Genomic DNA, 27,924 nt, shown 5'->3' on the forward strand with positions numbered 1-27,924 from the left:
TCTTAGTAAATCACGTGTCGGATCCGCAATATGTGGACGTGCATTATCGTGCAGCAGGACGACGTCGTCGGCCAGCCACCCACGTCGCCGATTTTGAATGGCGCACCGTAACTTACGTAGAGTATCACAGTAGGCTTCTGCATTTATAGTCGTTCTACGCGGCGTGAAATAAATCAACAGTATGCCAAACCGATCCCAAAAGCCAAAATCAGTTTACGTCCAAATGGCTGCGGCGCTTAACCTTTGTCGGTCTGGTTGGTGCTCGAGGATGACGCCATTCACTCGACTGCCGTTTTCTCTCTGGCGTGTAATACGAAATCCACGTTTCATCGCCGGTAACAATTAAATTAACGAACTCATCTCCTTTTTTTGTGTACAGCATCAAAAATTCCAAAGCAGATCCCGTTCGGATTTTTTTGTGACGTTCCGTTAAGACGTGCAGCACCCGACGTGCACAAACCTTTCTGAATCCTAAATGGTCGTGAAAATGCGAACGATAACAACTCTTGAAACATCAGGAAAAAGAAAGGCCAGGTCGGAAATCGTTGAGCGACGATCTTTTCTGATTTCATCATCGACGCGTTTTAACAAGTCCTCGGTGATTATCGAGGGCCTCCCCGAACGTTCTTCATCGTGCGCATTAATTCTGTTATTTCTAAACCTTTCACACGTTTTCTTACGTTTCTTTCATTCATTAAAAAAATATTTTTACACGATAGGTAATCAATTTTAGACATCTAATAATCTCATTCCAACAAGGCAAGCCGCCCGGAGGGCCTAGCTGCGGAGGCGTGCCGTAGGCATGCCCTGCCGTTAGTATCGCTAATAAATAATGGATGCAACAAAAATGTTTTTACAGAATTTTTACTTAATATAAAACGGAGGCTAAGTAAAAACAATAGAATTAACAGACAAGATTATAATTATTTTATCTCTATTTAAAACATCCTCATTTATACATATTCAAATAGTATATATATATATATATATATATATGTGTGTATGTTTTTTTTGTTTCATTTTGTTTTGATTCAGTAAAAAAGAAAATGCGTAAACACTGAACGCGTTGGCGACTGCGGTCATTCCCCCTTTATTGTTGTGGACTATTACACAGTATCTTCCCACAACAATGCCATTCTTAACATGCTGTGTATTGTTTGGTAGAGTGGTGTATATTTGTATGTTTTAGCCATCGCTTACTTCATTCTGTTTTTTTCTTTCTTTTTGCTGTGAGTTTCATACTTTATACTGGTCACGTTGTATATCTTTACCGCTTGATTAGTTTCAAACTTAATAACTCATTGCATAATGGAATCGAAATTTGTCTACTTTTATTTTAATTTATACAATTTTTATTTAATCTTTGAAATATTACTTTTTAAATCCGACGAATCAATCTTACGTTTTATTAATTTTTAATTTAACTCAAATTTAAATCTGTGAGAATGGTAAAAATAAAAGTAAAATTACTGTAAGAGTAATAATATACAGTAATTAATAATTTACAAGGCTATTACAAACAAGTGATCAAATTAAAAATTTTAAAAAACCCAAATAGCCGTTTTGAAGAAACGTATCTACTGCAGCGCCCCCTGGCGGCTTGTAACTATAAAACTTATCTAAGAACCTGCTCTGAGATGATACTTATGTAATGCTATGAGGCGATATGTATGTAATGCAAAAATCGCATCGAAATCGGTCCAGTAGTGTTTGAGGAAAATGGTTACAGAAATACATAAAAACAACCTCTTATAATAAACGCATATAACCGTCTCCGTTCCGTCGTGGGTAAAAAAAGACAATATTAAAAATTAAAAAACACAAGGGGCTAAAAACAGCATTGCTCTTTAATATTGGATAAGTACTAACTAATGCATGATGATTAGAGCGTCGGGTGACAATTCTGTATATAGTATAATTTTGTGTTCAAATATTTACTTCCTTGTACAGTAATTCCTTTGTACAGTAATTTCGCGATCACAATACTTCCTTTACAAGGAAGTATTGTGATCGCGAGTATTGTGATACTTCCTTGTAAAGGAAGTATTGTGATCGCGAAAAATTTCGGTTGTCGGATTTCAACGGAAATATCCATTTCGACCATCCCTGAATCCATTTTGGCATAGTTTCGTCGTGACTTCTGTACGTAAGTATGTATCTCGCATAACTCAAAACGATTACTCTTAGGATGTTGAAATTTTGGATTTATCACTGTTGTAACATCTAGTTGTGCACCTTCCCTTTTGATTGCAATCGACTGAACCAAAAGTGTCCAAAAAAAGGCCAAAATCAAAAAAAATCAGGATCTTGGACTTTTTCTTAATTGCAACAATAACTCCTCACTGAGAACCTTTCAAGGATATATCATAACCGGTACTTATTTTGATCGGTTCCAAAGTTAAAGCCAAATAAAATTTTAATGAATTAAATATTTGGATCTTACAAGGGGAAGGCACATCGGTTCGAATCAGACTTCATCTCCATTTTTTTAATTTAAATATATTGATTTATTAATAATTATTAACCTTTGTAAAAAAAACCTTTACGATAAATAATTCAATAATAACAGTAAAAAAAAATATATTTATGAAAAAATATCAAAAGATATTAATGAAATAAAATTTTATGTACTTTTAAAAATGTGTGTATGTAATTTAATAGGTATACAAGAATATACAAGATGGTTACCCTTGAGATGGCGCTACGGGATACAGGTTTTGACTGCTTTAGATATGCTATCGTTCCTGACTGCCAATAAGAACAACTGGCACAAATTTGAATCTTTCGTGACCCAAGTAATAAGGATAAAGGATGATGAGGGAAGAAGGAGAGGATTTTAACATTAATAATGGGGTAATAAAATTCAAGACTGAGTCCCGGCCCTGCTGGCCGCGGTTGGGAACGACATAGTCGGGCCATGCCGGTGTTCAGCGGGGTTAGAGGCAGGCAAAGTACAAGACCGAGACCCGGTTCCTGGGGCTGGGGCTGGGGACGGCATAGCCGGACTCGGTCCTGGTCCTGGGAATTTGAGGCAGGCAATAATAAAAGAAAAGATCCGACCGGGAGGGCCAAACTGCCGTGCCGGACATACAGCCGGTGGGTGGGGCCCCCTTAGAGTAAAAGGACACTCCCTCGGGCTGCGTATACTTAATTGGATAACCGGCCCGGGGGAGTAGGGGGGGAAAAAAAAAAAAAAAAAAAAAAAGGTATATAAGAAAGTCATATGGTGTCCACATCAGATTCTTTTAATTTGGTTATGAGAGCGGGGTATATCGCGAAAATCCAGTTTGGATTTTCTTCAGAGGCATTTTAGAGAAGATATTATTAAAGGTAATTTGTTACCTATAAGTTTATAAATAAACAAAAAAAAAAAACGTTTTCAAAAAAAGTTAATTCCCTCGTCTTCATATATTTTTTGTCTTTTTACACAACTGGCCAAAAAGGAGTGTAGTGAATTTATTATAATATACTCGTATGTATGTATATATGATTGTTCCACCGTATCAACTCAACGACTGAACCGATTTAGACGTATGATCCCGCTTTGGAATCCTTACGTTACCGGGAGTGTCATATGATATATATATATATACATATATATATATATATATATACATATATTTTTAAATAAATTTAAAAGATTATGATACTATAAAAACTGATGTGGATACCACATGACTTCCTTGTACGCTTCTTAAATTATATATACACATTTTTTTTTTAAAGTACGTAAAATTTTACTTCATTAATAACTTCTGATATTTTTTCATAATTTTTTTATTGTTATTATTAAATTATTATTTATCGTAAAATTTTTTATATAATCAGAGGTTAATAATTATTAATAAATCAATATATTTAAATTAAAAAAAAAGTAAAAAAAAAAAAAGAAAAAAAAGGAAATGAAGTTTGATTGAAACCGATCGATGTGCGTTCCACTAAGATCCAAATATTTCATTAATTAAAGTTTTATTTGCCTACAACTGTGTGACCGTTGAAAATAAGTGCCACTTATGATATATCATTGAAACGGTCTCAATGACGGGTTATTGTAGAAATTAAGGAAAAGTCTAAAATCAAAATTGTTTTGGATTTTGGACTTTTTTGATCACTTTTGGTTCAGTCGATTGCAATCAAAAAAGAGAGGTGCGCAAGTAGATGTTACAACAGTCCTAAATCCAAAATTTCAACATCCTACGGCTAATCGTTTTTGAGTATACATACGCACATACATACATATGTAAAGATGTCACGCCAAAACTACTCAAAATGGATTCGGGGAATGCTCAAAATGGATATTTCCGTTGAAATTTGAAAACCGAAATTTTTCTCGATGACAATACTTCCTTTACTTTGTACAAGGAAGTAAAAATTGTCATTTGCACGTTTAATTATTTTATGTTAGTTATTATCCTACATTAAAGAAAAATGTTTCCAAACGTTAGGAACGGGTTCAGAGAGTACCGGTCAGCGCCCATAATTTCGCTCGACTACTTCCGGTCGATGGTAATGAGTAACGAAAGAAGATTACAAACCGACGAGTACCTGCCGGCGCGAGTGCTAGCGTCTCAGCCTTTCATCCTTAGGTCCCGGGTTCGAATTCCGGTCAGGCACGGCATTTTCACACGCTACAAAAAATTGCCGTTCATCTCATCCTCTGAAGTAGTATTTAACGGTGGTCCTGGAAGTTAAAAAAAACAAACCGTAGAGTATCTGTTTTACATCCTCGTTACCGAAGCGTTACGTAAAGCTGAGAAAAATATTTCTGTTTGCGGTCGTTTATGCCAAAATGGACTCGAGCCTGATAACGTTGTTCAAATCGTTCACCTTGTAATGTAAAACTTTCGAGGTATTTAGTCGTATTGGTGTAAAGCCTTCATGGATCTAACGGCAGTGGTCCGAAATTTAGGAGCTCGGCATATTTACATTATGCGGACATCCTATGTCCGCATAATAGGATGTCTAGCCGGACCGGATATCCTATTTTTTTTTTTTAGTTTTTTTTTCTTTGTCAGTCGTGTTTTTTTAATTTTTAATAGATTTAAAACTTGTGCTCTATCTTTCTGCAAAAATATGATGCCCCATTTTTGTTAATATCACCGTACTTTCCTCTTTAATATTTCCCCTATTCTAGATATATTCGTCGGGAAAGTAATATATGACTGAATTCTTTTTTGATTAAATTTTTTTGAGGTAAAATAATTTCATAATCATATCTTTGGATGGGAGGCTGCTCAAGACGTAAATTTATTTAAATGATTTTTTTTACGTCATCATAGTTAAAAAAAAAAATTATTATTTTACGGTTTGGTTGGATATGTTAAATTGATGTGAGCCTATCGTTCTCGGAGTAATTTAAAACATTTTTATATATAAAAAAAATACATATATATTTTTTCTAGTCGTAAAAATTCTCCGCGATTTAAAAAAATAAATAAAAATCGTAAAAATATTTATCTTTATTTTTCATCAGCGTAATAAATATGATTTTATAACACGAGTAACGCCCCTGATAACTCAACTTATTTAGGTAAAAAAAAAGAATAATTTTTTTATTTAATTTTTAAACTTATTGTGTTAGTAATGGAAGAATACGGCTAACAGCCATTTAAAGATATGACCTTACCTTAACGTTTTATATAAGTGGGTCAAGACTGTATATATACCTTAGTACATTACATGTTGTTGTATTGAAGGTTAGTTAGATTTTTTTTTTTGTGCGTTTGTGTACATATTTATGTACATTGAACTGCAGTAGTTGTATTAATGTTTTTTTTTTTTTTTTTTTTTTTTTAAATATATTATTTCTTATATTTACGTTGTTAATAAAAACCCTTCTATTACGGAAATAACATATACTTCTCTGTCTATATTGCCGCTAGCCAGTTAGTTATTATTTTATTTCTGTTATTAAATATAGGTTAAAATGAATTAATCGTTTATATTGTATTCATATCGTATTATTACGTAATATTCTTTCTTGTATTTCCTATAAACGTAATATATATAACATAATTACTGCATAGAAATATCTCTTTAACAAACTAACATATAATATATATATATATATATATATACAGATACATTTAAAAAGTGCTGATATTTCAGAACTTGTCTTACTTAAACTAAACACGAAATAAGTTTTTCAATTTCATTAAGTGGCTTTTTAAAAATAAAACAGTGATTAAATCTCTCTTAAGATAAAAATAATCTCAAAAATTATAGACGATTATGAAAATCTGTTTTTTTTATAAAATTTTTATTGACTACAGCAGTTCAAAGAGGAGTAATTAGGTTGTAGACAACATTTCTGTAGATAACATTTGCAAAGAAGAAGTAGGTAAGGTATTTTGAGTAGAATCGCTCGGCAAAAGTTGTATTTAGTAACAAGGGAACGCTAAAGAAATCAATCGTGATGACAAAGAAAATCCACCTCAGGACCTATTTATAAGAAATATCTCTACACGGCTGTGAAACCTGGACGATGCGGACAAATGAGCAAGGAAACCAAAAGAAATTTCAGATTCGCTATCGGAAAATTTTCAAAATACTGAGAATAGGGTTATCAACGAGGAGATTCTCACTTGGCAGGGGAGTAAAACTCCCCTAAAAAACTCTAATAGAAGTCATAGAGGGGATGTGATCGAAAGGAAGACCAAGAAAGAAATAATTAATTATCTTAAATGTTACTAAAATACAAAATACAATGTCGGTCGATGTGGAGAACTCATTTTTGTATCGATGATCAAAAAATAAGAAAGCGAAAGTAGATATGTCAAATTCCGGGTTCCCCGACTGATTAATAAATATAATATTCTTATTTATTAATAAATCCTAAATTTAAAAAAAATTAAATTAGAAGGTTAATAACCGGTAACTTTTTTTTATCAATATAGGTGTTACGCGAGGTGATTACATTGAGCCTATGCTTTTGTAGTAGCGTGAGTATAGAGCTCGTTTCAGTTTTTAAACTTTAATTTACATAAAATATTAAAGAAATAGTTTTTTAAATAGATATGTCTTTAAAGACGGGAGGAGTATGCGAGCAGTTTAATAATTAAAAGCGATAATTTAAAACAGTTTAGTCGTCCACACACACACACACACACACAGAGAGAGAGAGAGAGACACACACACACACACAGAGAGAGAGAGAGAGAGAGAGAGAGAGAGAGAGAGAGAGAGAGAGAGAGAGAGAGAGAGACAGAGAGAGACAGAGAGACAGAGAGAGAGAGAGAGAGAGAAAGAGAGAGAGAGAGAGAGACATACACACACACACACACACACACACAGAGAGAGAGAGAGATAAAAAAGATTTATAGAATGTGTTCTACAAGAAAAAAAATTCATTATAAAAACGCTTCGATTTCAAGTTACAGCTAGCGAATAATTCCGCTCTGTTCTTTTTTATAAGAGAATAATGACGTTATTATAACTTAAATTAAGGGGTAAATTTGATGGCTTCAGAAATTTTAAGAAAATTTCAAAAATTGTATTTTTACTTTCTTGTACGAAATAAAGAAAGTAATGTGTGATCGCAAAATTTTTTGGTTTGCAAATTTCAACGGAAATATCCATTTTGATCATCCCTAAATTCATTTCGAATAGTTTCTACATCTACGCACGTACGTATGTATCACGCATAACTAAAAAAAAACGATTAGTCGTAGGATGTTGTAACATCTAGTTGTGCACCTTCCCTTTTGATTGTAATCGACTGAACCAATAGTGCCCAAAATGGCTAAAAATCTAAAACGATTTGAATTTTTTTTTACCGGCAGTAATAAGCCCTAATTGAGAGATTTTGCCGAATAGCACAAGCGAAACGAGCCTTCAGTAAGAAATATAATTTGTTTACAACAAAAATTAATTTAAATGTCAGGAAAAGATTTTTGAAAGTGTATGTTTGGAGCGTCCCTTTATATGGAAGTGAAACTCGGACGATCGGAGTATCTGAGAAGAAAAGATTAGAAGCTTTTGAAATGCGGTGCTATAGGAGAATGTTAAAAATCAGACGGGTGGATAAAGTGACAAATGAAGAGGTATTGCGGCAAATAGATGAAGAAAGAAGCGTTTGGAAAAATATAGTTAAAAGAAGAGACAGACTTATAGGCCACATACTAAGGCATCCTGGAATAGTCGCTTTAATATTGGAAGGACAGGTAGAAGGGAAAAATTGTGTAGGCAGGCCACGTTTGGAGTATGTAAAACAAATTGTTGGGGATGTAGGATGTAGAGGGTATACTGAAATGAAACGACTAGCACTAGATACGGAATCTTGGAGAGCTGCATCAAACCAGTCAAATGACTGAAGACAAAAAAAAAAATTAATTGTTATTTATTTATAATAGAAATGGAATTACAAGAAGGTAAATTTAGGTAAGAAATGCATACTGCAAAACGACTGAGTACTACAAAGTATCTTAGCCGATTACCTGTAATTTTCTCTTTGCTACTAAGCTTTAAAATTCTGAAATGGAAAATTGTATTCAGCGTTAACATTTTATTACTGTTATCTGTAATAAGGGTATTATTATATTATATTGTTTTCTTTAGTACTTTTATTAAAAGTACAAATACAAATATAAGAGTGTATCACAAAGTTCTCCCGGAACATTTATAACCTATTTTTTCTACGCGTAAAAATAATGGGAAAATTTTATATAAACATATGTTCTAAAATGCTTCGTTTGCGAATTAATGGTGGTGAAAGATGTCGCTCGGATTTCAGTTATCCCGGTGAGATGAGGTCGTACGGTAATTTTTACCACAGTAAGCGACAGAATTAGTGATTTCTTAAGGTTTTTGACCTGAAAAAAGGATAGAATAGACCCCAGAACCGTATTTGGAGTAGTCTTTGAGAAAGACGGGATGAAAACCAATAAATAGAGGTAGAAAACTTTATTTTTTAACTTTGAAGTATAATAACTTTGTTAAAAAAGTAATAAATACGGAACACTTGTAGAGTATTTAATTGTGTACAAAATGGTATACGGTTTTGTTTGATTACTAGTAAAGAAATATATTAAAAAATACTAGTAAAAAATATATATCTCCCTTTGAATTTTGAAAATCGGAAGATTGGGTACAGAGATATTATAAACGCACCCCGTTAAACTTCCCAAAACAGCGCCCCACGGGCGCCGCGGTTGATGGTGATGATTGGTCTAGGCTCCCACGAGGTGTTTGCATATCCCATTACTCTACCCTCGCACGCAGTCTCCATGGAAGCCCATTATTTTTGAACAAGAATTTTTTTTAATTTATTTTATACGAGAGTTATTTTTTTTCAAGGTCCGATTGGTCACGAAATTAAAACCACAGTGAAAATAATTTTTTTTTTAATTTCTAACAAGTACTTACATAGTTACGCTATTTCTCTACATAGTCGCCACTCCGATTTAGACATTTCTCGTAGCGCGGTACCAACTTTCCAATACCCTCGTCATAGAACGGAGCAGCCTGTGTTTTCAGCCGTGTTTCTACGCCGGTCTGCAGCTCGATGTCTGTGCCAAAATGTTGACCTCCTAGCCGGCGTTTCATGTGAGCAAAGAGGTGAAAATCGGATGGAGCCAAGTCCGGGCTGGATGATCGGTGATCAAACGCTTTCTAACGAAAATGCTGTAGGAGGTTCTTTGTTATAACTGCAGTGTGCGGCTGAGGATTGTCATAGAGAAACACAATGCCTGATGACAACATTCCTTTCCGCTTATTCTTATTCACCCGCATGTGTAAGTACTTGTTACAAATAAAACATTTTTGTTTTCACTGCGGTTTTAATTTCGTGACCGAACGATTCGAATCCAATCGTATTCTTTCTTTTTTAACCAATCACGAGGTGAGAGTAATTCTTATCATTATCGGGCACAAAAATCCACCCAATCGTATTCTTTGTTTTTTAACCAATCATAAGGTGAGAATAATTCTTATCATTATCGGGCACAAATTTCCAACCAATCGTATTCTTTTTTTTTAAACCAATCATAAGGTGAGAATAATTCTTATCATTATAGGGCACAAATTTCGAATCAATCGTATTCTTTCTTTTTATACCAATCATAAGGTGAGAGTAATTCTTATCATTATCAGACCCGAAATTCCAACCAATCGTATTCTTTCTTTTTATACCAATCATAAGGTGAGAGTAATTCTTATCATTATCGGGCACAAATTTCCAACCAATCGTATTCTTTCTTTTTAAACAATCATAAGGTGAGTGTACCAGTATTATTTTATTTAACGTAAATTTAATTATATATTTCTTACAACATTATTCATTCGATCGATTCGAACCGTTCAGTTTAAATCCAGCTTAGATAGTGATATCGACTCGCAGTTCACTGTTCATTAATTCAATTCATTAAAATTTCTATTTCAACCGGGAAATTTCCACTACTATATATTAATTTTTTTCGAGATTTTTCTAGATGAAATAGATATTTAATACCTTTGTAAGTTATGCCAAGTTATGTGAGTAAATTTTTGGTTGCGACTGATGCATTAGTTTTTGTTTTTGTTTGTTTTGAACAAACCAAAACCGACTAAAAACCCAAAGTGTCCAAAAGAGCCCAAAATCCAATACAGTTTTGATTTTGGACTTGCAAGGATGGTCAAACTAGGGGAAGGGACATCGGTTCAAATCAGTTTTCTCTCCTTCTTTTTAATTTAAATATATTGATTTATTAATATATGTATGAAGAATTTTACAATAAATAATAATTCAATAATAACAACAAAAAAAATATAAAAAAATTATCAGAAGTTGTAATGAAATAAAATTTTATGTACTTTTAAAATGTGTATATGTAATTTAATAGACGTTCAACGAAGTAATGTGGTGTCCACATCAGATTTTTTTATTTTACAATAATAATTGAAAGAAAATTAATAATACCAAATTAAAGGGAAAACTGAAGACAATTACCTGCCCACACAATCAGTGAAAAATTATCATTATAAAATTTTCATTTTTTCAGGTTATCTTCTGTCATAGTTCCTTATGAAATACAGCTATTTATCGTTATGAAATATATAACTACTCCTTGTTTTATATGTATATATATATATATAAAATAGAACATGGTTCGGAAGTTAAGGGAACTTTGGGTACTTACTCTAGAGATTGAAAGACGTTGGATGTTTTTCGACCTGAAAATTCTAGTAATACAGGCTCCAGTATTGTTTCTTCCGTAGCTTTCACGATTTTCAATGTAAAACAGAAAATTCTTTTAACTAAAACATAGTGTTTTTTTTTTTAGGTTTAACGTACAATAAGTTTGTTAGGTGACTAATAACTTATTTTATGCCAATTTTTTATAAAAATACAATTCTGAGAAAATTTATTAAAAAACTTAATTATGAATTTGAAAAATTAAACGCAGCTTTGATTTGTATATTAAATTTAGACTTAAGAAAAATTAGTATGGAAACATTAACTATATGCTTTGAAATTATGATAAATGTACGGATAATAAATGTAAGGCGTTTAGTTTTTGGCATAATTTAGATTAATTGCACATCTCAGGAACGGTCGTCTTCTCTCTCTTTTTCTGGTTTAGCTTCCGGAACCACCGTAAGGTATTACTTCAGAGGATGATATGTATGAATGTAGATTACGTGTAGTTTGGTACGGTCTCAGGTCGACCCTTCCTGAGACGTGCGGATAATTGAAACCCGACCGCCAAAGAACACCGGTTTCAACGATCTAGTATTCAAATCCGTATAAATGCCTTTACTAGGATTTGAACCTTAGAACTCTCGAGTTTGAAATCGGCTGATTTGCCATGACGATTTTAACCACCAGGAACGGTCGACCTGATACTGTACAAGACTACACTTCATTTACATTCATACATATCATCCTCTGAAGTAATACCTTACGGTGGTTTCGAAGGCTGATTAGAAAAGAAAGCGGTCAAACTTCATACTAATAATCAATAAATATACCCCTTAATTTGCGTCCCTAGATTTACATTCTGGCTTAATTTTACCGAAGGCGTACCGATCAAGACGAAATCTTTCGCCAGCCGACACTCGCTAACGAAACATTTCCGAACCTTTGTTTATATTATGAAGTTTCTTCTATATTTTCACCGGTATAACACGTCCTGAAAATCTGTGATGTTCATCGTGAATTACCTGTGCTGTAGTATACCGTAGAGCTACATAGAAAAACTACATATTCGGGAAAGTAAAAATTAACTCAAAAAGATTCTTTTTTATAGTTAAAAAATAAAATCTAAATTAAAATTATATAGGTCAACAGAAAATTAATGAATCAAGATTTGTCTCGATTTTTTTTCTTCGACTAATTACGAAAGAATTATTAAATTTAAAATACGTTGAGTAAAAGATTTAATGAGATTAATACATCGTCTACCAACAAGAACAGGAAAGACTGACCTTAATTTACACAAATTACAATAAGTAATAATAATAATTTTATTACTATTGTTCATAAATTAATATAAATAAGAAGTGGTGAGAGATGTAAATAATAATAAACATAGCAAAAGAATTACAACATAAAAATATTTAAAAAAAAAATAAATACATTAATTGACTACAGATAAAGATACGTAAATACTACAAGAAACAAAGTAGAGGTAGTAATAATAATAATAATAATAATAATAATAATAAAAAATGATGGAAAGTGAATGTTGTATGTTGTATAAATATGGTGTAATCATTTCTTTTAGCAGGAAAAGGATTGTGGATTGGTGGGGTGATATAAGGAAGAAGTAGGGTAGGGTAAAAGAAGGACCTTCTACAAAACACCTTGAAACCACGCACGTACAATAATATAACATTACTTAGTGGTGTATATATATATATGTTAGCTCTATATGTAGGATATTACAACTTATTAAAATTAATTTTATTTAAAAGTATTTTACACGTTTTAAAAAGTAACATTACATTTTAAAGACCGTACATTATGTATATATATATATATATATATATATATATATATATATATATATATATATATGTGTGTGTATGTGGTTGTTTGTATAAAGTACATCCTGTCTATATGCATAACAATTAAACTATAAATCTGTACGTAAAAATTACTAACTTCCTTTGCTGATTGATTACCGTATACGTTAACCAAGGATTTAAAAAGCAAAAATAATTTATATTTTCTTAATTTGTGATTATATACTTATTTATCTTGTACCATAAAATATGTATATGAAACTGTTAAAATAGTGTAAGGTGTGGTCAGAAATTTAGAAGAAATGTCACGGAAATTATTTATCAGATTTTTATAAAATTAACATAAAAATTTATTCTATTTTTTTTTATTTTTTATTAATATGTATTTTTTAATCTCCCTTTAAATGTGTATCAATTAATTAAATCGAACCTTATTTCGTCTAATTATATAATATTCTTGAAATCTATAAGAATTTTTGTAATTAATAACAAAAAAAATTATAATAAATTGATAGCAAATATTATTAAAACTAAAAAGTAGAAAGTAAATTTGTTTTAAACATTTTTTTATTATATTTTATTTATGCATGAATAAAAAGAAAAATAAAGTTGTGGAAATTTATTTTTTATTACGAATTCTTTTTTTTTTTTACCGGACTGCCCAAAAAGGAGTGTAATGTATTTAGAGTGTATGAATGTGTACATATGTATGGTTCATATCGTAGTAGCTCAACGGCTGAACCGAGTTAGATGTATGACCTCGCGTTGGAATTCTTACGTTACTCTCTCCCTCACTCAAACACTCTCTCTCTCTCTAAATACATATATATTATATATATATCATATACTCGTATATTCTGAACTATATTTAAACACGAAATGTGTTTAATAGGAAAACGCTTATTCCTAATTACTGTTTAATTTACTTACATTACTAGAAAAATTATTTAATAATTACGTATTAAAAAAGAGATATATCCACGTTAATTACAGAGTTGCAACTGGTTATTTTGACAATACAGTACGAGTAAAATATTTCATTTCTTTTCAAGTGGGTTTTCAAAATGAAAGGCTTTCTTGCATTATAAGAGCACCCTCCTTGCACCTCCCAAAACAGCCCCCCAAGGGCACTCGGTTTGTTACCAAGTCGATGGTGTAACCTCCCACGAGGTGCTTGCATACCTCATTACTCTAGCCTCGCACGCAGCCCCCCCGGGAAACCCGTTATTGTTAAACAGAACTTTTTTAAATTTATTTAATATTATTTTATTTAACTTAAATTTAATTCTGTAATTTTATTATTATTTTTTTTTTTTGTAATATTATTCATTCGATCGATTCGAATCATTCAGTTTAAACCCAACAGTGATAGAGACTCACAGCTCACAGTTCATTAAAATTTGTGCTTCAGTTGGCAAATCTTCACTACAATATATACTTTTTCTTCGAGATTTTTCTAGATTAAATAGATATCTACCACCCTTCTCAGTTATACCAAGAAACGCGGGTAAAGATTTTGTTGTGATTGTTGCAGTAGTCTTTCAAAAACCCTTTTCCTCTTTATATAATAGTGTAGATATAGATAGTGTTCTGCCATTATAACAGGTCTTTTCACGGCTGCTGATCTCTACCTTGTTCTATTCTTTGCTAACCTCTTTGTTTTCGCATATTTTCCATTTCCATAACCCGTCCATCGTTTCAAACCTTTTCCTTTCCTTCCGTTCACCAAGCCTTCTATCGCATCCGCTATCTTCTTCTTATACGATGTCCTAGCCGGTTATTTTTCCTATATTCAATCGCGTCTAGCATTTTCATGCTATCTCCGATTCCCCTTAATGCTTTATTAAAGCAAATTTTATTACCTAAAATACATATAAATAGTCCAATTTTATTTTGGAGAATCAATCTCCACCTCTTAAAATCGAAATATATTCCCGACTAAAAAAATGTAACCCACTCGAACTTATCGAGCCACAAAACATGTCGAATCTTCCTCTGCACCCTAATCACAGAGACTAATTAACTTTATGCGGCCGTTGACTTTGTAATACAACGTATATGCGTTGGTTGTAGAACTTGTTTCCGCATCGAAAACTTGAATAGCTTCTCTATCTTTTTACGTAATTATATGGCTCTGTCATACGTTTATGAAAAAAAAAAATAAAAATAAAAACCCGTGGAGGTTTGAAATTCCACCATTATTTTTACGGTTAAGTAGTACGCGGTTCATCAAATGGGGAAAAAAATTGTGAACGAAATTCGAGATATTTTTTAAAACTATTATCTATTACGAATCTACTTGAACTGAAATATAATGTTTTCACGCTTATATATTTTTTTTTTATTTCACTGTTAGGTTAGGTCATGTTTACAACTACAAACCTAGTTCGTTGAATTTATCGCCTTTTACCGACAAAGTTCTAACGAGCTCCGTGATATACTACGATAACTACAACCCATCGAGTCGGTCTAGTGGTGAATTCGTCATCCCAAATCAGCTGATTTCAAAGTCGAAAGTTCTAAGGTTCAAATTTTAGTTTTTTTTTTTTTTGTCTTCAGTCATTTGACTGGTTTGATGCAGCTCTCCAAGATTCCCTATCTAGTGCTAGTCGTTTCATTTCAGTATACCCTCTACATCCTACATCCCCAACAATTTGTTTTACATACTCCAAACGTGGCCTGCCTACACAATTTTTCCCTTCTACCTGTCCTTCCAATATTAAAGCGACTATTCCAGGATGCCTTAGTATGTGGCCTATAAGTCTGTCTCTTCTTTTAACTATATTTTTCCAAATGCTACTTTCTTCATCTATTTGCCGCAATACCTCTTCATTTGTCACTTTATCCACCCGTCTGATTTTTAACGTTCTCCTATAGCACCGCATTTCAAAAGCTTCTAATCTTTTCTTCTCAGATACTCCGATCGTCCAAGTTTCACTTCCATATAAAGCGACACTCCAAACATACACTTTCAAAAATCTTTTCCTGACGTTTAAATTAATTTTTGATTTAAACAAATTATATTTGTTACTGAAGGCTCGTTTCGCTTGTGCTATTCGGCATTTTATATCGCTCCTGCTTCGTCCATCTTTAGTAATTTTACTTCCCAAATAACAAAATTCTTCTACCTCCATAATCTTTTCTCCTCCTATTTTCACATTCAGTGGTCCATCTTTGTTATTTCTACTACATTTCATTACTTTCGTTTTGTTCTTGTTTATTTTCACGCGATAGTTTTTGCGTAGGTCTTCATCTATGCCGTTCATTGTTTCTTCTAAATCCTTTTTACTCTCGGCTAGAATTACTATATCATCAGCAAATCGTAGCATCTTTATCTTTTCACCTTGTACTGTTACTCTGAATCTAAATTGTTCTTTAATATCATTAACTGCTAGTTCCATGTAAAGATTAAAAAGTAACGGCGATAGGGGACATCCTTGTCGGACTCCCTTTCTTATTAGGGCTTCTTTCTTATGTTCTTCAATTGTTATTGTTGCTGTTTGGTTCCTGTACATGTTAGCAATTGTTCTTCTATCTCTGTATTTGAACCCTAATTTTTTTTAAATGCTGAACATTTTATTCCGGTCTACGTTATCGAAAGCCTTTTCTAGGTCTATAAACGCCAAGTATGTTGGTTTGTTTTTCTTTAATCTTCCTTCTACTATTAATCTGAGGCCTAAAATTGCTTCCCTTGTCCCTATACTTTTCCTGAAACCAAATCGGTCTTCTCCTAACACTTCTTCCACACTCCTCTCAATTCTTCTGTATAAAATTCTAGTTAAGATTTTTGATGCATGACTAGTTAAACTAATTGTTCTGTATTCTTCACATTTATCTGCCCCTGCTTTCTTTGGTATCATCAAATTTGGTATCAAATTTTAGTAAAGGCAGTTAATTTTATACGGAGTTGAATACTAGATTGTGGATACCGGTGTTTTTTGCGGTCGGGTTTCAATTAACCACACATGTAAGGAACGGTCGATCTGAGACTGTACAAGACTACACTTCATTTACATTCATACATATCATCCTCTGAAGTAATACTTGAACAGCAATTCCCGGAGGCTAAACAGGAAAAGGAAAAAAAGAAAGTACGATTACTAAAAAAAAAAATTATGGTCTATACTGTTGAGACAGTTGTGTGTTTTATACATTTTTTTTTGTTGGACAAACTATGAGAAACCACAAAATGATTAAAATTAAACAAAAGTAATTATAATAATTTCTTTTATACATTTACGAAGTCAATATTTCCCCGAGTGCACACAGAGTATTATCAAATTACGTTTAAATAACTTTTCAACAATTAAATGTAAAAATTGAAATTTATTAGGAGATTCTTCTTCATTGAATCGATCAAGATTTGCGGTACACCTCCAACCATCAATGAGGAGCGAACTTCAATTCACAACAAAGGAAATCGCACGTACCAAAAACGAATCTTAACATTAATATAAATTTAAACGCGTTATTTTATTCACAAGGACAAAAGAATCTTGATTATCAAAATAATATTAAAATACAAAGGATAATAATAATAAAGGTAATCCTTATCAAGATTTAAGGTCACAAACAAAACATTCAAACCAATAAACAAAGCTACATAGGTTTTATTGATGTACGACCACTACCGCAAACAAATTCTTTTTAATCTGTCCAATTATGATTCTTCAAGGCGGGCAAAGGTCAAGAACCTAGGTTCAACAATTTGGTAACGATTTCAAAAATTTACGCGATTTATTTGTAGCAACACAGACATCCACACTGTGCATAAATTATGCCTATTACCGATCTCAAACGATCGATTTAAGTAAAATTTTTATTGATGTAATCATTTTCAAACTGCGTTATTGTAATTTCATTTGATTTATATGATTGTTAACGTGCTCGTAAACATTATATTTACATTAATAATCTAATTTACATAGTTCTATTTTTTTTTCCTCCGGTTAAGGGAGTAATCCCGTTTACGGACAAAGTGTCGGGCTCGCTAACAGGTTCCACAGATGTTACGTCGTACGTAGCTTGCGCCCTACCGACTAAACCTCCACCTAACCGGCCCTCCTCCCCAAGGCCGAAAACCGCATTTAAGCATTAGTCGGTTCCAGGAGGTGCCTTCGAGCTCAGTGTGTTCAGAGTCCCCGAGCGTCATCGCTGTCGCCCATCCGTGCAAGCACGAACGCCAGCTCTGCAGAGGGCTGTCTGTCCTCCCTTCGCTCTGCAGTCCGGTAATCCTACACCTCACTTCCCGAGGTTTTCGCCGGTCTTCCGTGTTCTGCTGGACGGTCCGCATGTTATTATCGGTAACCCGATTCTCCGCATTTGAGTCGAGCAGACGTGGTTGCATCCCGTTTCTTCTCGCTATCTGTTCAGGTGTCCACCCTGCTCCTTCTTCCGCAGAATCTTTGCGGTTAGTTCTGCTACTTCAAGCCACTACCCTGAGCATATACTCCAGGATATTGTCCGGTGTCAGTTGGAGGACCTCGAGGCCTCTCCGTAGCGGCACCCATTTTCTCCCGAAGAAGGTGTCCTCTGGAGTATCTACATCCCCGCAGTAGACACACCCAGGGTCTGCACGTAGGCAGATTCTGTGCAGGTAAACTCCAAAATCGCCGTGGCCAATGAGAAGCTGTGTAAGGCAGTAATTTAGCTCCCCGTGCCTTCTGCTTTGCCACGATTCAATCCGTGCGATGAGCATCCAGGTCCACCTCCCTTCTTTCTCCGACGTGTCCCACTGTTCTTCCCGATAAATAGTTGTATTAATTTATTATAATTTCACATTTATATTATACATTATATTCTTTATTATATTTTATTCATTATATTTTGTGTGTAACTTATTTCAAATTACTAATTATGTTATTGCCTGTAATAATCTCAATTACACCAATTACACTGTTAAAAAAAAAAAAAATTAAGACGCAGCTCCTGACGGTTCACTCGTCTCCGTACAGCTGACACGGCTCCATCCACCCTATAAAAGCTGGCTCCGCAGTAGAATAAGTCTGTTTCTTTCCATCGTTCGAAGACTTAAATTATGTTTGTTACAAATTTATAATTAATTTAATAACGATATATATGTGAATCACAAAATCAAGATTGTAATAAATTTAATTTATATTATAAATAAAGTAAAGCCTTTTGTTAACGTTAAATAAACCATTAAATAATAAAATACGTAGAATAATTAAACCTAACCGACGTACTGATCCTAGGCGTCATATTATTCGAAATTTTTTGATAAGTTTTAAGTAAAGGGGGGGAAGTTTGCGCGTCATTTTAAAGAACACTGAAAAACAGAAATTGAGACGTAAACGATTTGGGTTATTTCCACCTAAACTGACGTCTATAAAAAGAGAAATCTATTTTTTGATATTAGACCCCTGTATCCCAAGCCTTCATGAGTAGAGTAGGGTTGTGTAATATCATTTTAATTTTTATTGAAAAAGAAAACTTTAGACGTAAATACCTTCAGCCTAAGACAGTCTTAACCTAAATGGCAGCCATTCAATACTTCTCTTTTGACAAACGGCCGACAGTTAGAAAACCATTGATTTACAAAAAAAAAAAAACACTAAAATGCGGTGAGAGAATGAAAAAAAAAATACTAAGTATTATATTGTTTTTATGGGATATTAGTTATAGAATTTTTTTTAAAAATATATTTTATAAGAAACTAAATAAAGAGTGTTCCACGAAGATACTGAGAAACTTTCAGGACGTCTTTTACTCGTGAAAATAATGAAACAAGTTCATATAAACAGAGGAAATGCTTTGTTTTCTAGTAACGGCTAGCGAAAGATTTCACCCCGATTTCAGCGCTTTTAATAAAAAGAACTTTAATGTAATTTTTAATACCCAAATTAAGAAATAAAGTTTCTGGTTTCTAATGTAATATGAGCCGGGAATTAGGAAAAAACAGATCCTAGAAGTGTAACTCTAGTAGTTTTTAAGATATCTCAGGTAATACAAAAAATTCGGTGTCGAAAAAAAAGTTTTTTTTTTAGGTTTGCAGTACAATAGTTTTTTTAAATGCGGAAGATTTAGTAACAAAACTTGTAATTCTGAGAAAATTAATGTAAATACTTGCGAGTAAAAGTAAATAAAAACATTTAAATATCTGTTTTTTATTAAAGCAAAAGAAACGGAAAAAATAGTGAAAATCGTATTATTCTAAAATTCACTCACTCCCTTCAATAAATTCTATAATAAGAAAAACGAAAATATTCAAAAACTTTTTCTGTATTTTAAATCCGGGATCTGTAATTTAAAATAAAATTATTCATGTCTCGTTAACTGTATATATGAAGTATAAACTTTTAAAACATTTTTGAAAATATTTAAACCGAAGTGAGATAAGCAAAAAAAAAAAAAACATATATTACATTTTTAACAGTTGGAGTTGATTTAAAATAAAATTTATAGATTATTTATATATGCACAGTAGATAACAAACTCGCTTTAATAAATAGTTTTATGTAAACTTTTTTTTAAGAAAATCGAAATTTGCTTTTTCGCGATATTCCCCGTACACTTAATGAATTTTCATAAAATATTAATACGATTAATGGCTCATATATATAAATATTCCATCCAAATTTGAAAAAAATCCGTTTAGTCAATCTTGAGATAAAAGGTCTAAAGCAGTGCCACACGCACATACATGCACGTATGGTGTTTCTTACTTCCTTGTACGAAGTAAATGAAATCGCGAAAAATTTCGGTTTTCAAATTTCAACGAAAATATCCATTTGACCATCCCTAAATCCATTTTGACTAGTTTCGGTGTGACGACTGTACGTACTTATCTGTCTCGCATAACTGAAAAACGATTACCCGTAGAATGTTGAAATTTTGGATGTAGGATTGTTATAACATCTAATTGTGCACCTCCCCTTTTGATTGCAATCGACTGGAAGTGTCCAAATAAGCCCAAAATTAAAAAATAATTGGATTTTGAACTTTTTCTTAACCGCAGTAATAAGCCCTCATTGAGAGCTTTTCAACGATATATCATAACTGGTACTTATTTTCATCGGTTCCAGAGCAGTAGCAAAATAAAATTTTAATTAATGAAATATTTGGATGTTACAAGGGGAAGGCATATCGGTTTAATTTGGCTTCATCTCCTTTTTTTTAACTTTTTTCAAAATTTAAATATATTAATTTATTAGTAATTATTACCGTCTGATTGTAAAAAAAAAAATTACAATAAATAATAATTCAATAATAAAAAAACAAAAAAGCCAGAAGTTATTAATGAAATAAAACTTTATGTACTTTCATTAAAAAAAAATGTGTGTACGTAATTTAATAGGGCTACAGGGATGCCATGCTGTGTCCACGTAAAATCTTTTTTTTAGATGAAGTAATCGGACCGTGAAACGTAACGATTTCCAAAAAACCCGATACGATATTTCTACCAAGATTTTACTATACTTTTCCCTTTAATATAGTAGTTCTTGAGTTATTAAAAGAAAATTATTTGAATGATTTATTACATTCGCGGAGAAAGTAAAAATGTATTTTTACTAATTTTTTTATGCGTTTCTTAAATACTAAATTTATTTATATGAAATTTTTGTATTTCGATTGAAAATTGATCGGCAAATAAAGTAAAATAAAAAATAAAAAATTAATCATTATTACGAAGCAAGATTATTAAAATGTCAAACTTATCGGTAAAGATATTACAAGCTTCGTATATATTCAGACAGCTGAAGATTGAAAAAGTAATGAGAAAGTTAAAAAAAAAAATAATATAGAAGTCCGTAATAGTATGGTAAAATATATGTAATCAAGATTTTTTGCAATAAGCTTTATATATGTATTATATACATACCTACAGTTTATTGTAAAAAAACGATATATATAAATTAATGGTGTGTGTGTGTGTGTGTGCGCGCGTACAAACCATAGAAATACAATAAAAAAAATCGATAAACATAGTTAAATAAGACAGGAGTATTACGGTATAAATTGCAGTGTCTATTACGAAATTTAAATTTTAAAATGAATTTTCGTTACTAGTATTTGCTAAATTATAAAATCTTTCTAGTAATTTTTACGCGAAAAATTAACTATAATCGTTAAAACTCTTGCGCATTTGTGTAATAAACCCGTACAAATTGTGAGCAATATTCACATAGGTAATATGGTGTAATAGTTGTTAATACCTTTTTTATGAAACGTATATATATATATATAGTGTAGTAGGTAATTATTATGAAAATAGACCGACCTCTATTTGTTGCATATTAATACTCGAAATGTAATAGACGTTCACATCACATAAATGTATGAATCGGTTAACTTATCCTTTACCACGGTTTGTTTGTGCGTTTATATAACCGTTCGCATATTGTTATCGGCAAAACAAAAGAAACGTTTTTGTTACGATAATCTAATTTGTTTTTATAAAATCCAGTAATAAATTACTGTTATATAAATTTTACGAAAAGATGCGGGTGTAATTAAATGCTCGAGTACTTTTCCCGTTAATATTTATCAGTATTATACAGAGTGTTTCAGGAAGAAACGGAAAAAAATTGAGGACATGTTCTAGTGAAAGTTAAGAAAAAATCCGATATGAACACCACATGACTTCTTTGTACGACTAATAAATTACATATATACATTTAAAAAAAATGAAAAGTACATAAAATTTATATTTCATTAACAACTTGATGAATTCTAATTTATCGTAAAATTTTTTTACAATCAGAGTTTAATAATTAATTATTAATATATCAAACGTGAACTTTATACAGTTAACATTATTACAATCGGTATACATTAACTGTAAATAATTAAACTTTTAACATCATTTTGCGTATATGTTAATGATGAATTAAACAGGATGATGAAGTACATCAAACGAGTACTGCAATAGAAATTTACTCGAAGAGAGTCTATTCAGAACTGAATAATTATTCTGTACATTTGGTACAGAATGCAGCTCCATCGGTAGATTTCTAAATATTAGGTGATATGAACACGTGTGGATATAAACACACGTGGAGTACACGCGGCTTGTAGAATGCAATGCGTCAGGATTTTACTGTAACATAACTCCCCCGTCCGCATAAATATTTCCTATAAATATTTCAATATAAAATACAATAATAACAATTACAATTAATATACAATATAATACTGTTACCCAAATCAAATGTTAATCTAATATTAGGAGAAGACCAATTTGGTTTCAGGAAAAGTATAGGGACAAGGGAAGCAATTTTAGGCCTCAGATTAATAGTAGAAGGAAGATTAAAGAAAAACAAACCGACATACTTGGCGTTTATAGACCTAGAAAAGGCATTCGATAACGTAGAATGGAATAAAATGTTCAGCATTTTAAAAAAATTAGCGTTCAAATACAAAGATAGAAGAACAATGCTAACATTTACAGGAACCAAACAGCAACAGTAATAATCGAAGAACATAAAAAGAAGCCGTAATAAGAAAAGGAGTCCGACAAGGATGTTCCCTATCCCAGTTACTTTTTAATTTTTACATGGGATTAGCAATTAATGATGTTAAAGAACAATATAGATTCGGAGTAACAGTACAAGGTGAAAAGATAAAGATGCTACGATTTGCTGATGATATAGTAATTCTAGCCGAGAGTAAAACGGATTTAGAAGAAACAATGAACGGCACGGATGAAGTCCTACGCAAGAACTACCGCATGAAAATAAACAAGAACAAAACAAAAGTAATGAAATGTAGTAGAAATAACAAAGATGGACCGCTGAATGTGAAAATAGGAGGAGAAAAGATTATGGAGGTAGAAGAATTTTGTTATTCGGGAAGTAGAATTACTAAAGATGGACGGGAGCGATATAAATTGCCGAATAGCACAGGCGAAACAAGCCTTCGGTCAGAAATATAATTTGTTTACATAAAAAATTAATTTAAACGTCAAGAAAAGATTTTTGAAAGTGTATGTTTGGAGCGTCGCTTTATATGGAAGTGAAACTTGGACGATCGGAGTATCTGAGAAGAAAAGATTAGAAGCATTTGAAATGCTTTTGATCTACGCGGTTTTGTTTTCTTAGGAGACCGTAATTCATTAATCGATTCGTACTTGCGAATCACGTTGTACACTGAAGCAGCACCATTTCCCCTTACGTTTTATTAACGACATCCGAAATCAACGCCGTCGGATTACTCTGTAATTCTCTTTTCTAACCGTATAAAATGATGTGTATTTCCACACGACTTAAGGTTTATTTACACATTTAAGTTCCGAATCAATGTTACTGATACGGCACCGATGTGTGTAAAGAAACCTTTAAGGGCTTTTTTCGTAGACTTTTTACTGAGGGGATATCAATAATTGTGCACTATTATCAGATGAATCTGTATCAGAAACGGTGTCAAAATAATGTTATAACTCAAGTCGTATAGACACAAATCTAGGAATTCATTACACTTACGTTCCAATAAACTATTATATTAACTTTAAATAATATTAGAGTAAATACATAAGTCACAAAAACAAAAAAAACTGAACACAAGAACAAAAAAGTAATCGTAATGAAAATATCGAGGGTTTGATTTACAACTGAAAGACGTAATATTATAAATTTATAAACTTTTGATGATTACTCGAGTAATTAATTATAATTGTGTCGTATATAGATACGGCCGCGTTGTGAGTCGGCACCGATACAAGGGACGTGACCCCACAGAAACGTGACGAAATCACTTACACAAACGCAACGTTTGTTTATTTTTCACTGTACAAGCTAATTGAATATAGTATAGTCAGTATTTTACTAGTCTGGTGTGTCTACGTTTTATATAAAAACTAGATCCAGGACGTGCCTATGGCACGACTCCGCAGCTAGACCCTCCAAGCGGGTTGCTTTGGCGGGTGGCATCTCGGAATGGAATTATTATTACGTGTCAAAAATTGATTACCTGTTGTGTAAAAATATTTTTTTGAATGATGAAAATTGGTATAACGAAAGTTAAATTAGAAATTTAAATGTAGAACTTAACGAATCGGGATTTTCCGCTACTGATCGGTACATTCCGGTGCTTTTTAATTAAGTTCATTATTTTATAAAGAAAAACAATCTCATAAATAAATAACAATTTTGTAAAAAAAAATTTAAAACACCACTCTTAAATTAAACGCATTAAAATGTAAAAAATAATTTTAGGACGGTATCTCAGAAAGGATTTGACAACAAGCTTTGTTGGTGACATGTAAGATTATGTGAAAGTCGTAGCTTCAAATTAAAAATTTGATGTTTTTGACAATTTTTTTATATGCGTGATGAATAGGCCTAAAGAGTGGAGTGCTTCAGCACCCTACTCGTTTGAAAAATCTTTGTAACATTATATCCCGTATTTATTGTAAAGCCTGGACATCGGTTCCTTGTTGCTGGGTCTTTATTTTTATTTGGCGGTTTATTAAGTTTAGTGAAATTTATATATTTATTTTTATTTTAAGACGGGGGGACTTTGAGATTGCGTTCCGATCCTTTGTAGATCGTGTTTTGAAGTATTTTACTTTGGTTATTTCTTGAGAAATCGGCAAGAGTTTTGCGTTTATCTCCGGACGCGATACCTTTTCAGTCTGTTCACTGAAAGCCTTTCGGTCCTATTGCCTTTAAATGTAGTTGAAATACGTCTGATAGGGCTACACTTTTTGGAAGGTACACTTAATTCACGGAGGAATTCACACCTGTGTTTTAACTGTCACACCTGTGACAGTTAAAAACATGATTATATTGAAAAACAGCGCTATCTGTTGGACGTAAAACAAACACACGCTATACTAAATATTTTACGATTCCGTTTCAATGTTTCCGATGTGTGTTCGCTGTAGACTAAAATACTGCTGGACCGATTTACGCGTGGGGGAAAAGGGGAGACGGGAAAAATCGAAAAAGATAAATAGGGAAAAATCGAAAAAGATAAAAAGCGAAGAAGGGAAAAAATAAAAAAGGGGAAAATGGGAAAAGGAAATGGAAAGGAGAAAGGATAAAAAAGGAAAGTGGAAAAGGGAAACAAAGGAAACAGAATGGAGGAAATAAGGGAAATGGCGAAGGGGTGGAAGGGAGGGGAGAATGGTAAAACTAAAATGGTAAAAGGGAAAAGGGGAAAATGAAAACAGGAAAAGGAAAGAGAGAAAGGGTAAAAGGGAAAAGTTTTGTGAAGTCCCGTAATGTTCATTTTGTTAATGTTTTATCAAACTTTCAATTATGTTCATTTAATCTACATATATATACTCAAATCTAGCAATAGCGAAGCATTGCCGGGTCTGCCTAGTTTAACTATAAATAAATATTTTATCATTTTATACTATTTAATATTTTCATTCCAATGATTTCATTCGATGTTAATTTAAATACGGATCTTAAGTTAAACAGTAATAAATACGTTTGTATTAGCGTATTAGGTTTAAATTCAGAGCGATTACACGCAGAGCAGTAGTATAAGCTAGATGAATGTATAATATTAGAAGTTAGATATACTAACAAGTCCGTGACCTTGAAATTTGACCTCGACACATAAGAACTGAACTGCACTGCACTCAGCCGCTGGAGAAAGCCAGGAAGTGTTTTCAACAGAATACAGCCGTTTAATATTACCGAATCAGGCCTATCTATTTGTTTATTATTATTATATTATAGAATCCTGGGATTGGTTATAGAGAAAACACTATAAGGCCGTAAGACCGAAGGGGGGAAGAAACTGGCGTTGGAAGTGGCGGATAATGACGGCCTTCAGTAATGAATTCTATTGAATCCGAAGCTTTACTGTAACACCAGTTCTTATGTTGACAACAGTAACACCAGTTCGTTTATAACTTATTCGTATAAATTAAAAGGTTTCAAAAACGACGTTGATTTGTTTTTTGTTGATTTTTTTTAAAATCCCTTGCGGATATAGTTATTTAATTTTTAAATATTTAAAAACGTTTATATGTAAACATTTATAAATATTTGTGTAAATTTTGTTTCAAAATTAACATCCCCTATCGTGAAGTGATTTGTTATTGGTTCGATTAATTTTAAGAAATAAAGTTAAATTTTGTTTTTTTTTCGTGGGTTTTTTTTTTATTAAACATATTTTGTAATTATTTAACAATCATCTGTTTATTCTGCAAAAATAAAATTGGATTACGTAAGTATTGTACTGAATAAAGTTTCTATTATTTATTTTAAGGTATTTAAATTTAGTTTCTTTTTACTTCTCCAGTTATAGGTTTATTACTGTTACAGAGAAATAGCTTTAACAGAAAGTATAACGATCAGCCAAAGTCTTGGGTACGGTTTTTTTTTAAATCTGGACTCTTCAAGACTCCTTTAGTTGAAAAAAAAAAAAAAAAAAAAAAAAAAAAAAAAGTTATATAAATTTTTTCGGAAGTTTAACGTTAATTAGCATCTATATAAATTTCCAATTTAGTGCAATATTATTCGACAAGACTAAAATAATTAGTTTACTAAAAAAAATGTTGGTACCATATACCACTTTTGTCTAAGGGGGCTGAAAATCAAGTCGAAGCTGGTGTATAATAACAAGACATATTTCACTAAAAAATATTATTTTTATTAATCTCTTGGGTTATTCGATCGACTATACGACCGTATAAATTAAATTCAATAAGTTTACTTAGAATTCTCTAAAGTTCCCCCTTCTGAAATAATTCTTTACCAGCTATTCTCAGGAGAAGCGGATTGCCAGGGGTGAAGGTTTAGTCGGTAGCGCGAAGGAATATATACGCCTTTTTTAGTATCTTGCGGAACCTGTTAGCGAGTCAGCTTCGTCGGTGAGAATACACATCGTACGAAATTTTCTTACATATTCTATGCAAGAGTATGTAAAAAAGTATATAAGATAATTTTACGTGATGTGTTTACGAATGTGTATTGTCACTTGAGGAAGCTTAGAGAATTCTAAGTGAATTTAATTTATAAGTTTGTATAGTCGATCGGTTAACCCAAGAGATTAATAAAAATA

At 32.2% G+C, this 27,924-nt stretch overlaps 1 protein-coding gene across 2 annotated transcripts in view; it reads left to right on the top strand.

Moving 5' to 3' along the window:
* mol (dual oxidase maturation factor 1 mol) overlaps positions 1-27,924 on the top strand; it is a 205,997-nt gene that overhangs the window by 37,370 nt on the left and 140,703 nt on the right. The window contains exon 1 of one of the 2 annotated variants that reach the window (XM_075381811.1): positions 26,963-27,087. The exons of the other annotated variant lie outside the window; for it this stretch is intronic. The gene's annotated coding sequence lies outside the window, so the exon portion shown is untranslated. Of the gene's footprint in view, positions 1-26,962; positions 27,088-27,924 lie in introns of those variants that run through there. 2 annotated transcript variants of the gene reach the window in all.

The sequence above is a fragment of the Lycorma delicatula genome, chromosome 13, assembly GCF_047948215.1.
Source record: "Lycorma delicatula isolate Av1 chromosome 13, ASM4794821v1, whole genome shotgun sequence".
In the NCBI taxonomy this organism is placed as follows: Eukaryota; Metazoa; Arthropoda; class Insecta; order Hemiptera; family Fulgoridae; genus Lycorma; species Lycorma delicatula.